Here is a 13,992-nt window from a genome sequence, read left to right as displayed (position 1 = left end):
CGTTGGATGCTGCTTGGCCTCGTTTTGATCATAGGCCTAATAATCTGTCATCATTTAGAGCCCATTTCCTCCGCACCTGCGCTCAGAGTGCATCCAGCGGCTGGAGCTTCGAGAAAGAATCACAGAGTCCCTGTTCTGTTCCTCCTCAGCCACGTGTCCCACTCCCAGCCATGCACACAACCACGGCTTCTGGGAACGGGGAGAGAGGAAGCAGCCACTCTCTGCCTGCCAGCCTTCCTGACATGTCAGCATTGGGAGTGACAAAGATAACAAGAGAGGCTAAACTGTGCGTTCAGGTGTGATCCATGTCGTTTAGTCTGGGAGAGACATGAAGATGGATAGGTTTTCCATGGCTCTCTGCTTGGATGCTTTCTCTTGTGAAGGAATTCACAGTCACCAGACATCAAATCTCATACCCAGATGTTTAACACTGAATCTTGCTATGGCAGTTTAGTGACAGGCAGGGTTTTTCTTCATTCCTAATATTCCAGTGATTGTCCAGAAAAGCATTTTACATGAGTAAACAACTTATTTAAACAATTTAACATATATATATATATATGTGTGTGTGTGTGTGTGTACACACACACACACACACACACACACATATATATGGCTCTATATTGGGTCATAAAGCAAAGACCTAAGTAAAGGGGCAGTGGCATTCTAAGGTTCTCATTTGCCTATCCTGGTACGGTGCCAGAACCCTGGCTCATTCTCCCTAGAGATCCCGGGGTTTCTGAGGCTCCGTTTATGACGCTGGCTTCTGCATTTCCCTAAGTCAGCTCTGGGACCCAGGGACCTGCCTCTTGAGTGTCTTCACCATACCTGTTTGCTTGCTCAGAAAACAGGACTGGGAAAGAGAGAGGAATTTCAATTTGTTTCTTAAGAATTTCTGCAGTGGAGTCTGGAACCCCTCAGACCCAAATGAAATTCTGGGTCTCCCACTTTTTAGCTGTTTGACCTTAGACAAATTAGTTCACTTTTCTATGAGCCCCAGATACTCATCTGTAAAATGGATATTGTCATGTATGGCTCTGGCCACTATTGGGATGAAGTGGGGGCTTGCAGAGAGAGCCCTTCAGCATGGGACGATGCCCTATATAAAGCCAGTTGGTGCTTTTAGGAGAAAAGCCCAACATATCATCACAAGCTCCTGTCTAGAACCCTAAAAACACTGTGAAAGAAAACCACAGGCAAAGCTCACTTGTTAGCTAATCCCGTTTATACAAAATACCAAGAAGAGTCTCTCCTATGGAGATGGTCTATAGACAAGCATCTGCCTAGGGTTGGAAGCTGGAGGGCTGGGCCTGACTGCTAATGAGCATGTCATTAATTTGGGAGCAATAAAGCATCCTGGAAATATATAGTCATAAGGGTTGTAGAAATGCATGAACACACAAAAAAACCCACTGGCCTATGCACGTCAGTGGACTGAATTTTATGTACGTAAGTTTACATCTCTAAACATTTTTTAATAGAAATTTATTATGCAGCTAAAAGCTTTAACTCTGAAGCCAATTCATCTTGTGGCCTCTCCCCCTCTCCAGTCCTGCAAGAAGAATGAAATGTCATCTTGCTGGAAGCTCACGCTGCTCTCTAGGTAAATCATTTGTTCTGCGAAGAGGTCACAATAAATGTCAACCCGGCACAGTTGCCGTGTTCGGGGGAGCGGTGACACACAGCCCTCATTTTCCTGCGTGAGGCTGCTGAGCAGTGTGGATTTATGGGCAGAAAGAAGCAACCACGCTTCTCTAGGTCCAGGGCTTCTCCGTATCTGAGCTCGTCTGGGAGGCGGTCCAGGTGCTAAGTAAGATATCTTCCCTTACTTCCCTCATCTGTGATGAGGAAACAGGAGCCCGTGAAGGGGGAAAGTCGATCAGATTAGCTGGGGGTGTTCCTGATGTGTCATAGTCATTGGTTCAAACCAAAAATGAGGAGGGAGAGTGTCAGCGCTCACGTGCGCACGTGCTTGTGTGCCCATCACTGAAGGCTGAGGATGCGGTCGGCACTAAAGGGGAAATTGGGAACTTTGGGATGAGTCGGCGAGTTTTCCAAGACTGGAATGCATTAATTCTGGAATTTCATTGAGTTCCTTCTTTGTTTCCAAAGTATGATTGAAAAAATACAGAGTTCTCAGGCGCAGTCTCCGACGAGGCTGTCAGCACCATGTAGGGACAGTCTCAGCATGAGCAGGGCTACAAGAGTCTCGTGAAAAATTACTTCTTCACTGTTTGAGATGTCCATGTAGATTTGTGGCCTTTCGCTTTATTTCTTAAGATGATTAAATATGTGTGTTTTTAAAAAATAAAAGGCGCTTGTCTTCGGTTTTTAATTCCTTCCAGATTTACGGCTGGCCAGTGTTGGGTATGTCACACTGAGTCCTTTGGAGGATCTGGGGCTTGGGTAATGTCAAGTGAGGGGAAAAACATTTATGAGAACGCAATCTTTTCTTTTTTCACCACATTAAAGCATCAAATTTGTCAAATTCTTTACTGGAAAAATGTGAGGTGTGTGTGTGAATGTACACGCGTGCGTGTGTGCATGTATGTATTCGTGTGTGTGTGTGTGTGTGTGTGTGTGTGTGTGTACATGCTAGTGAAAGGTACACATATGTGTGTGCATGTCACTCTATGTTGAGATCAGAGAATTAGCCTCTGGCTTTATTCCTCAGGCACCATCCACCATTTTTCTTTCTTTTTATTCAAGACGGGGTTTTTCCTGGCTGAGAACTCACCAAGTGGATGAGGCCAGCTGGCCAGCCATTCCCAGAATCCACCTGTCTCGCCCTCCCCAGAACTGGGATTCACACCCTCAGCTTTTTTACCCATGTCCTGGGGCTCACAACGCAGGCCCTTACTCTTGCAAGGCAAACTCTTTACTGACTGAGCCATCTCCTCAGCCCATAAACACGACCTTTAAAACCCTGGGGCTAAGAGGTGAGTCAGAAAAATTACGTATGCTAGAGAGTGAAGGGGCTTGGATAGAGAAAGAAAATCAAAGCAAGGGAACAATAACAGGGTCTGCCGGACACACGGGGCTGTGCTCTGAGCCTGCTTCGCTGGAGAGTGTGTCACCCAGTGAGACTCAGGTGAGACGGAAGGGGCTCTGTGCTGTGCCTTTCCGAGGAGAGCCAGCAGGGGAGGGAAACTACCCTGGAGATGACCTGAACACCTAGCCAAGCAGCACGAAACAGCCACCATGCATGTGTCAACTACCTACCATGTCAAGTCCAAGCTAGGGATTTTGCTGTTTGTCATAAAAATCTAGTGAGGTCTTTCTGATCGACGTAGTCTTCCTGGTAGAAATCAGGGGGGTCAAAGACAATCAACGGTCTGTGTGAAATCTGAAACAATTCAATTGGGTGTATGCTTTTGGTTGTGCCAAACAAGCAATCAAGCAAACAAACAGACAAAACAAAACAACGACAAAAAACTCCAAACCAGGCAAAAGCAAAGCAAAGCAAACAAACAAAAACCTGGCTGTTACGCTTGCAGTCTTATAACTGGTTTGATATCGTGTTTCTAGGACCTTCCATTGCGTGGTTTCTCTATGTTTAGAAGTGCTATCCCTAAACTAAACTTTCCCTTAAGTTTACGGGTGCTGTTTTCGGCCTAGTAGATCACGTCTCCTAATGCTTTCCTCTTGTGAGTGATGCTGTTGGCCAGGTGAGAAGAGAAAGGTTCACTCTTTCCCAAGACAGCACCTTAATGAATCAAGTTCTAGGACGGCGGCCCTCAAGCTTCTCAATGCTGCCCCATTTAATACAGCTCCTTATGTTACGGTGACCCTCAACCATAAAATTGTTTTGTTGCCACTTCACCATAACTGTAACTTTGCTAGTGTTATGAATTGTAATGCAAATATCTGATATGCAGGGTAGCCTTCCTGTATACAAAAGACAAAAGGGCCAAGAAAGAAATTGGGGAAACAACACCCTTCACAATAGCCACAAAGGACATAAAGTACCTTGGTGTGAACCTAACCAAGCAAGTCAAAGACGTATGAAAAAAATTTCCAGTCTCTGAAGAAAGAATTAGAAGAAGATATCAGAAGATAGAAAGATCTCCCATGCTCATGGCTTGGCAGGATTAATATAGTAAAACTGGCCGTCTTACCAAAGGCAATCTACAGATTCAATGCAATTCCCGTCAAATTACCAACATAATTCTTTACAGACATTGAAAGAAAAATTCTCACCTTCATATGGAACAACAAGAAACCCAGAATTGCTAAAACAATTCTCTACAGTAAAAGATCTTCAGGAGGTATCTCCATCCCTGATCTCAAGCTGTACCATAGAGCAACAATACTAAAAACTGCATGGTACTGGCATAGAAACAGACTGGTGGATCAACGAAATCGAATAGAAGACCCTGACATAAATCCACACACTTATGGACATCTGATTTTGACAAAGATGCCAAATCCATTCAATGGAAAAAAGACAGCATCTTCAACAAATGGTGCTTGTCTAACTGGAAGTCTACATGTAGAAAAATGCAAATAGATCTATACTTATCACCTTGCACAAAATTAAAGTCCAAGTGGATCAAAGACCTCAACATAAAACCAGACACACTAAATCAGCTAGAAGAAAAAGTGGGGAATACCCTTGAACTTATTGGCACAGGAGACAACTTCCTGAACAGAACACCAACAGCACAGGCTCTAAGAGCAACAATCAATAAATGGGACCTCATGAAACTGAAAAGCTTCTGTAAAGCAAAGGACACTGTCCTCAATAAAACGACAACCTACAGATTGGGAAAGGATCTTCACCAACCCTATATCTGACAGAGGGCTAATATCCAGTATATATAAAGAACTAAAGAAGTTAAACAGCAAAAAATCAAGTAATCCAATTAAAAAATGGGGTACAGAGCTAAACAGAGAATTCTCTGCAGAGGAATATCAAATGGCAGAGAAACATTTAAAGAAATGCTCAACCTCATTAGCCATCAGGGAAATGCAAATCAAAACGGCCCTAAGATTTCACCTTACACCCATCAGAGTGGCTAAGATAAAAAACTCAAGTGACAACACATGCTGGAGAGGTTGTGGAGAAAGGGGAACCCTCCTCTACTGCTGGTGGGAATGTAACTTGTACAACCACTCTGGAAAGCAATCTGGCGCTTTCTCAGACAACTAGGAATAGTGCTTCCTCAAGATCCAGCTATACCACTTCTAGGCATATATCCAAAAGAGGCTCAAGTACACAATAAGGACATTTGCTCAACCATGTTTGTAGCAGCCTTATTTGTAATAGCCAGAAGCTGGAAACAGCCCAGATGACCCTCAGTGGAGGAATGGATGCACAAATTGTGGTATATCTACACAATGGAATATTACTCAGCAATAAAAAACAAGGAAATCATGAAATTTGTAGGTAAATGGTGGGATCTGAAAAAAATCATCCTGAGTGAGCTATCCCAGAAGCAGAAAGATGCACACGGTATATACTCACTCATATAGACATATAATATAGAATAAACCTACTAAAATCTGTACACCTAAAGAAACTAATCAAGAGGGAGGACTCTTGCTAAAATGCTCAATTCCTATCCAGAAAGGCAAAGAGGCTGGACATCAGAAGAAGGAGAAAAGAGGGAACAAGTCAGGAGCCTGACACAGAGGACCTCTGAAAAGCTCTGTCCTGCAGACTATCAATGTAGATGCTGAGACTTATGGGCAACCTTTGGGCAGAGTGCAGGGACTCTTAGGAAAGAAGTGAAAAACAGTAAGATCTGGAGAGGACAGGAACTCCACGAGGAGAGCAACAGAACCAAAAAATCTGAGCACAGGGGTCTTTCCAGAGACTGATATTCCAACCAAGGACTATGCATGGAGATAACCTAAGACCCCAGCACAGATGTAGCCCATGGCAGTTCAGTATCCAAGTGGGTTCCATTGTAATAGGAACAGGGGCTGTCTCTGACATGATCTGATTGGCCTGCTCTTTAATTACCTCCCACTGAGGGGGAAGCAGCATTACCAGGCCACAGAAGAAGACAATGCATCCACTCCTGATGAGACCTAATTGACTAGGATCAGAATAAAAGAAGTCCTCCCCTATCAGTGGACTTGGGGAGGGGCATGCATGCAGAGGGTGGAGGAAGGGAGAGATTGGGACGGGAGGAGGGAGAGAACCACAGGGGGGATACAAAGTGAATAAAGTGTAATTAATAAAGAAAAAAAAGAGTCCTTAAAATGGCTTTACTGTTTGGGATTCATCTTTGCAAATATATTTACTACGGAAAACTCCCTAACTAGATCGGGATTGACTTTAGTTGCAAACGAAAGAAAATTAAAAATAACAATGGCGTTCCCTATGGAAAAGCTGATCCTTTCCCCTTTGTCTATGGCAAGTGGCTTCTGGCCTTTTAGAACCCAAATGCTTCTGTGTCTTTATTCAGATTCTTTACCACATAGCTTGCACATCACTGACCAAGATGGCTACTTGAGGTCCAGCTCCTGAATCTACTTTTTCACCCACAGGAAAGAAGAAAAACCAAAGATCTTGTCCTTCCCCATTTTGATCCCTTCCAAGATGTTCCAAGTAGGAATTCCCATGTAGTTCATATGTAATAATACTGTCACATAGACACATCTGTGGCTAAACAGGGTGGGAAATGTGGTCTTAGTTTTTGGAAAATCTGCTCAGCAAAAGTGAAAGAAAAAAAAAAAAAGAACAAACAAACAAAAAAACCCAGAGATCCTGTTACCAAGGCAATAAAAGAAACTGGAAACATCTGATATTCTGCCCTTGAGTCCTGGTGGTGGAACCTCCAGAAACAGTTCTTTCTGCCCTGAAGGTCAAGCCACAGGCTCCTACCCCGGACCCATGCTTCTCCAGCAGCATTGACAGAGCTGTGTTCCTGCCATTAGAGAAATCTCAAGGGTGTAGGCGACTATCAAGCTCCAAAGTTCTAGGCTTTTCTTTATATTTCTTTGTTGTTTTTGTGGGTTTTTCCCCGCTCTGAGACAGAACCTCTCTGTGTATGTAGCCTTGGCTGCCCTGAACTCACTTTGTAGATCAGGTTAGCTTTGAACTCCCAGCGACTGCCTGCCTCTGCCTCCCGGAGTGCTGGGATTACAAGTGTATGCACCACACCTGGCTGTCTTGATGTTTCTTTAAACAGACCACCCTGCTAAACTCTAGTGTGAAAAGCTGGCCATGGACAACTGAGGCTGGGACCTATAATTCTGTGTGAAAAACTTGCACTGAACGCATTCCCCAATGGCTAACCCAGGGTGGGCCACTGGAGAGGAGATCTGACTCAGATCTGGGACAGAAACAGGAGAGAGAACAAGCCATGCATGGATCTGAGGGAGGAGCCTCCTGGCTACAGTTCAGTTGGTGCTGTTGCCTTGAGGGAGGAAAGGCCTTAGCATTTTTCAATGACAGAAGAAACCAGCATGACTAGGGGAGTTGCCAGTGAGGGCAAAGGGGCATGGTAGGCCTGGTGGGAACAGAATACTCATGAAGACATCACTGTGGGGATATTGCCATAAGGACCTGGAATAGGCTCGGAATACCCGTGGTTCCAGCATTTCCTCCCGGAAGACTGGAAAAGTTAATGTAGGTATGGAGATGCCATCGGAGCTGCAGCAATTGCCCAGTGTGTCTGTGGTCCAAGCCTGATCTCCAGGTGGGGTTGAGTAGAAGGGCTAAGTGACTAAATCTCTCTGGGTCTCAATCTTTCCATTTCCAAATGGCTCTAGAACAGTATCTTTACATCATGCCTGTGAGATTTCATGAGTTAACATGTATAAAGCACTTCAAACCGTGCCTAAAACATGATACATATTAAATAGCACCTTGCTGCCTTCATTCCTGTCTTCCAATGATTGGCTCCTCCTTTTTGTTATGCCCTTCTCTCCTTCTCTCAGCGCGTCCCCAAGGCTTTTCACAAGCTATACAGCAGCCCTGATTTTAAAATACCTTATATCCAAACCTTAGCTCCTGCTGTGCCCTCCCCTATACATTCAGTTAATTGGACTAGATATGACTCTGTATATCAGAAAACTCTAAATGCAGCAGATTGTAAATACAAAATGGTTTCTTTTTGTTGTTGTTGTTGTTGTTTTTTTTCTTTCCAGTAGAAACCAAAATTCTGACTTTCTGGCTTTCAAAGGCCCCATCCTTCTATCTCAGGCCACAAGATAGTTACCCTAGCTACTCAACTCTGCCAGTGTCCAACAAAAGTAGCTAACATGTAAGTGAATAAACCAGGAAGGTTGGAGGTGGCATTTGTTCTCCAGTAGCATTTGTTTCTGATAACCGATCTAGAGAGTGAACACTGTACTCCTTAAGGAATGTTCAATTGAGCAAGAGAAACATGGAAAGATCATTAGTATTTTAATAGATAAATAATAAGCTCTGGATAAGCGGTTCAGATCACACATGTTGAGATTCTAATTAAAATCCACCCCCTTCCCTTCTCCCTTTGCCTTCTGTATATTTTTCCTTACAAACAGGTCTTGCTGTGTAGTCCAGGTTGCCCTTGAACTCACTGTCCCCGCCTCACCTATTAAGTGCTGAGATTTCTGGTGTGTACCGCCATGCTCAGCCGAAGATTTTCTAGTGCAATACTGATGAGGCATGAAGGCCTTGGTGGAGTATTTGGAAATCTCTTTGGCCAGTCAAGCTCATTTTTAGTAAAGACAGAAGTCAAGAACAGAGGTTAGCAATCTGTGGCATCAGGCCAAATCCAAGCCACCGCGTGTTTTGTTTGGTGTGTGTGTGTGTGTGTGTGTGTGTGTGTGTACATGCCGAGTCCAGAGGAAGATGTCATGTGTCCTCATTTACAACTCTTGTTCCCTTGGGACAGGGTCTGTCATTGAACCTGAAGCTCACCATTTCACCTAGGCCAGCTGGCCAGTGAACTCCTAGGCTCTGCCTCTCTCTGACCACCAGCACTGTGGTTATTTATAGGCATATTCAGCCATGTCTAGCTTTCATGCAGACCTTTGGGATTCACATTAAAAGCCTTATGATTATACAGCAAGCTCTTTTACGCACTGAACCATCTCTGTAGCCACCTCCATGTGTTTCTATAAGTAAAGTTTCATTTGAAGATAACCCCAACTGCTCATTTCCATGCTGCCTCTCTACTTGGCATACTCAGGTGATTTCAACAGAGACGGCGTGTGTGTGTGTGTGTGTGTGTGTGTGTGTAGCCAACAGAACCAAAAATATTTACTATCTGGCCCTTTGTGGAAAAGCTGGCTGTTCCCCGAGCTAGGGCATTTGCAATGTGGGTTTTATATGAGCACAGACTGGTGGCAAATCCAAGACCAGCTTGTCACTATCCTCAAGTGGAATTGGACTGTTACATTACCTCTCAGCGATGGGTTTTCTCGCTACTAAAATAGGGCTAAGGCTCATATCACAAAGCTATTAGGACTCAATTCTAAGACAGAGTTTTGCTGTGTAGCCCACGCTGGCATCTATTTCACAATCCTCTTGCCAAGTGCTGGGATTACAGGGTATGAGCCACCACATCTAGTTCCCATTATGGTGATTCAATGTGACAATATATGAAATTTTCAACACAGTGTCTGGTACAGCAAGTTATTCTTTTCCTTTCTCCTCTTGTTTTCTCTGCTTAGGGACTGATTGGAAAATAATACTGCGTTGATTTACGCTTATCTATTGAGTAATTCCTGAACAATAATAGCATTTGCAGTTTAGATACGATCTAGGCAGGAAGACTATTGCACATGAAGGATTCCGAGATTCTTCTAAAGTGAGCTTCAAACGCTGTTCCCATTTTGCAGGCTGTTCGTTTTATTTACAAGTGACATAAAACCAAAGCAAACTGACTTTCGGAGAGAGAACAACATCTATTGGTTCCCATTAACTAAAAGTCACCGGATTAAATCTTTGGTACATGGTGAGCCTGGACAAACTACCTCAGGAAGAATCTGTTCTCCTCGTGGTAGGTGTGTGTGTGTGTGTGTGTGTGTGTGTGTGTGTGTGTGTGTATGTGTGTGTGTGTGTGTGTGGTGTGTTTTGTGGGGGAAGAAGCATTTTTCCCTTATGTAGCTGCACACTCATGCTTTGCAATGAGTCAAAATGTAGTACTCGGGGCAAATCCTAGCTGTGACCTGTTTCAATACACTCTGTGGGTTCAAGAAAATGTCGACATTTTTAAGGGGTCATTCGAACAATGCAGAGACTATTCATCAAAAGGGGTGGTGAACGGTAAAGTCAATGATAGTGCTTATCTGTCCCTTCAAGTAGTCGTAGTTATAGTAACAGTAACAGCTGTTGTAGAAGAGCTTGTTGCCGTTTGAGCACCCAGCAGCTCAGGTCCAAGCAGAGCGATCCCGGTTCACTGCTTCCAGGAAAAGAATGAGGCTTGAGGGTTGCTTTGATAGGACCATCTCACCTCCTGTGCTGCTTTCTGGAGTTTTTCTCATCTGTCTCAGACATCTGAGAGTGAGCATGGTCAATGGCCTCCCCGAGTCTCTCTTTGCCCTGGAGTTTTGTTCTTGTTGTTGTTTGCTTTGTTTTGTTCTGTTTTGTTTGTTTGTTTGTTTGTTTTTGAGGCAGGGTTTCTCTGTGTAACCCTGGCTGTCCTATACTTGCTTTGTAATCCAGGCTGGCCTCGAACTCAGAGATCCACCTGCCTCAAGCTCCCAAGTCTTGGAGTTTTTAACCTTAATGAGTGTAATTTTCACCCCTCCAAGTTCTATTGGTATTAACTGTCAGCCCCTTTTGATGGTTCTTTTTTTTTTCTTCCTGAATACATCTTTCTTCGGTCTCTTTGAAGGTTTCCGTAGTCTATCTCATATCTAAGTTTGGGGGAGACTTAGCTCCACTGATAAATTTATCTTCCATGATGTTTGATCTGTGGGAATCCTGGGTCTCCTGGAGTGAGGGCATCTCTCCAGTGCTCTATCAAGAATGTTGGGGACACCTGAGAACCATCTCTATGCTAATTTAATACCTGAGACTTTACTTTAGTGAGGCTCGTCTGAGGGTTCCAAAAAGTTTTCTCCATTCAGAGTTCACTTCAAAGATGCAAGTTTCCTTATCATTTCCTCGGTTCTTTTCTTTTCTTTTCCTTTTTTTTTTTTTTTTTTTTTGAGGGAAGGTAGACTTCTTTTCCTTCCCACTTTCACTGAGGGTAGCAGCTTCATGTGGGGTATTGGCTGGCTTTTCCCTCTGTCCTGGGATAACCATTAAATCTCAGACAGCTTGGCTTGTGAAAGCTTCTAATACCCCCAGGCAGCCCCGAGCTTTAGTCTGCAGGTTATACTCTGGTCTCTAGTTTCATTTCATTTTTGGTTGCTGGGATTTCCTCTTCATTCTTTTGAGCTCAGCTGGATCGTCAGAGGGATGAGGGTTGTATTTTAGGCTGCTTTTACAGGTGTCTCCTAGCAGGAGGGTCTGTGTCAAATTGCCCCAAATGGAAATCCCATTAGGTCTGAGCAATCCCACATGAGATCCTTTGAGCGTCCACGGCCGCTCAGGTTAGCAAACAATGAATGAGGTGTATAGAAGATGTATACAGAGACAGCAACTGGGTGATTGTCCAGGAGAACAATCCAGCCTGTTGCTAACCATTTTTAAGCATAAGAGTCGATCCACTTACGTGTGATGTAAAGGCAGTGGAACCAGCAGCTTGGATATGTGCTCTGGACTCGTAGACAATAACTTTAAATTTGAATTCTTTTATCTCCTAAACCAGCAACTCTGGGTCTCATTTGACCTTTCCTTTCCTAATCTGCAAAATAGGAGATCACTGGGAGACAGACAATGCATGCAAAGGGCTGGCCCCAGGGCAGCGTACTCTAAGCATGTCAGCCCTGGAACGGAGCGCATTGTAGCCTGTGCTGGGTACTTGTCAGTCCAAGTGGGCTTAGAGAAAGGACCAAGCCAGTTCTGTCTTCTTCAAGGTCTTACATGAGATTAGGACACGCCATCAGGATAAATCTATTCCTTCCCAGAACTGGAAAATAAAAACTACACGTGAAGGGGAAATGAGAAGCCTGAGGTTTCCATTGTCTCAACTGAGGAGAATCTTGGCCCAGGCTTCACAGAGAGGAAGACTGTGAGATTCTAGTGAAGGCTTTCTGGACTGCTGAATGGAATGGGGATGGACTAAAGTCTGTGTGTACTGGTATCTAAATGCGACTTCCCAGAAGGCTCTGGAGGGTTGTGCCTGGGCCAGTGGAGCTCTTTTCCAAAAGGGTATGGGAAAAATGAGCAAAGTCCCTTGGCTGAAGATGGCAACAGGAGGGAGGCAAAGGTCTCTAACCTTGGCCACTGGAGATCCACACAAACGTTAGCCCTCTATCTAATCCCAAAGAGGACAGTATTGGGGTGTCAGACACTATTTTTAGTAGCTACCAATGCCAGAATATTGGCTTTCCGAGGGAGAACAAACAAATACAACAACAACAAAATGAGCTGACACAACATGCAAACATTTAGATAGATTTCTGTTACAGGCTGGAATAGATTATAAAATCTTGAACATGATTTCTAAAGTATTTACAAAACCTGCCAACAGGAATATGGCAGTGTTTCTGAGTAGGTTGTTTGCCACCTCGAAGCAGGGCGTGCTGATCAGCAAAGCGCTCTGTGGGCTGGTTCCTCCTGGGAAGTGGTCTGGGCCCTGGGAAATGTGTTTCTCACTCAACAAGTGCTTGCTCAGCAGCCCAAGAGGCACAGAGGTGATAATGGCCAGCTCTCAGCAACCCTCCATTTAATTTTTTGAAAGATTGCCAACATTGGCAAGGGCAATTATCTCTGAGCTTTGAACAATGATTGCATAAGGTTCCGCTACATTCAAATTGAAAGCTCGCTTCAGAGTTAAGCTGGTATTTCCATAGCTCTTTTTTTTTCTTTGCTGTTTTTGGGCACAAGTGGAAAGTGACTCAAGTCCACTATTACGCTCTGTGTTTCCATGTGAACACACTGAACCTTCTGGTTTAACTTTTTTCTTTGCAAGATGCTACTGTCCCTTCATTGTGACAGTTTTGAAGGCTGCCCCTTATGCCACCGAGAAATTCAGACAGTTGAAAATGAGAATAGCACACTTTGGCTAAATATTGGCAGATAAACTCTGAGAGCTTTGCCCCGGAGTGAGCTCCCCATCAAGGATGGTACAAAAGCCATCCTCAGGGCTTTTATTATGAAACTAAAACAAACCATCTAAGATCTATTGCAACCTTAAGATTCTATGATTTAAAAAAAAAAAGAAGCAATATTTGAAACCAGGCATGTTGCTTATAACTTTAATCCAATTTGTGTGCTGTGCTACAAAGTGAGTTCCTGGCCAACTGGGGTACTGTCTCAAAACAAACAAACAAACAAACAAAAAAGTTTGTGCATTGTACATCAAAGTTTTTAATGAACTTCACATATAAAAACTCATTTTTAATTGAAAGTCAGCTTCTTGACTGTGATAGATAAAAATAAAAATATCCAATATGGCTCCTGAAGAAAGGTGGCAGAATAAAGGAAATATAGAGATTCTCCTCCATAGATCTAAAATATAAGTGAAAATAAGTCAACCGGTAAAACAGAAAGTAGGCAAGAAAATAGAAAAAAAATGTAGAGTCATACACTATAAAAAGTTAAACTCGAGGAACAAAGGGGGGGATTTTTGAAGAAACACTTCCGTTAGTTAAGAATTTTTATACAGTGTATTTTGCTTAGATTCATCTCCCTCCCTCAACTCCACCTAGATGCCCCCTCTCTACCTACTCAGCATTCTGTCAGTTTAGAGGTGAAAATGATAATAAATGGTTGAGAATGGACACACTGTTGCACAGGAGGATTTATCATGAACACATAATCTGTTTGCTCCTAGAGCTGATCGATGTCAAACAATTATGGAAGAAACGTCCCCACAACCTCCTGTGAACATTCTATGTGGTAAATATGCAAAATTAGCAAACTCAGGAGGCAGGGAATGGACAGAGGAGAAGCACAAGTCGGAACATTTTCTCATCATTCATAACCATGAGTCA

This window comes from Psammomys obesus, unplaced genomic scaffold (assembly GCF_907164565.1).
Source record: "Psammomys obesus unplaced genomic scaffold, mPsaObe1.curated_primary_1811, whole genome shotgun sequence".
Classification (NCBI taxonomy): domain Eukaryota; kingdom Metazoa; phylum Chordata; class Mammalia; order Rodentia; family Muridae; genus Psammomys; species Psammomys obesus.
Note: the sequence above shows the minus strand (reverse complement) of the source record.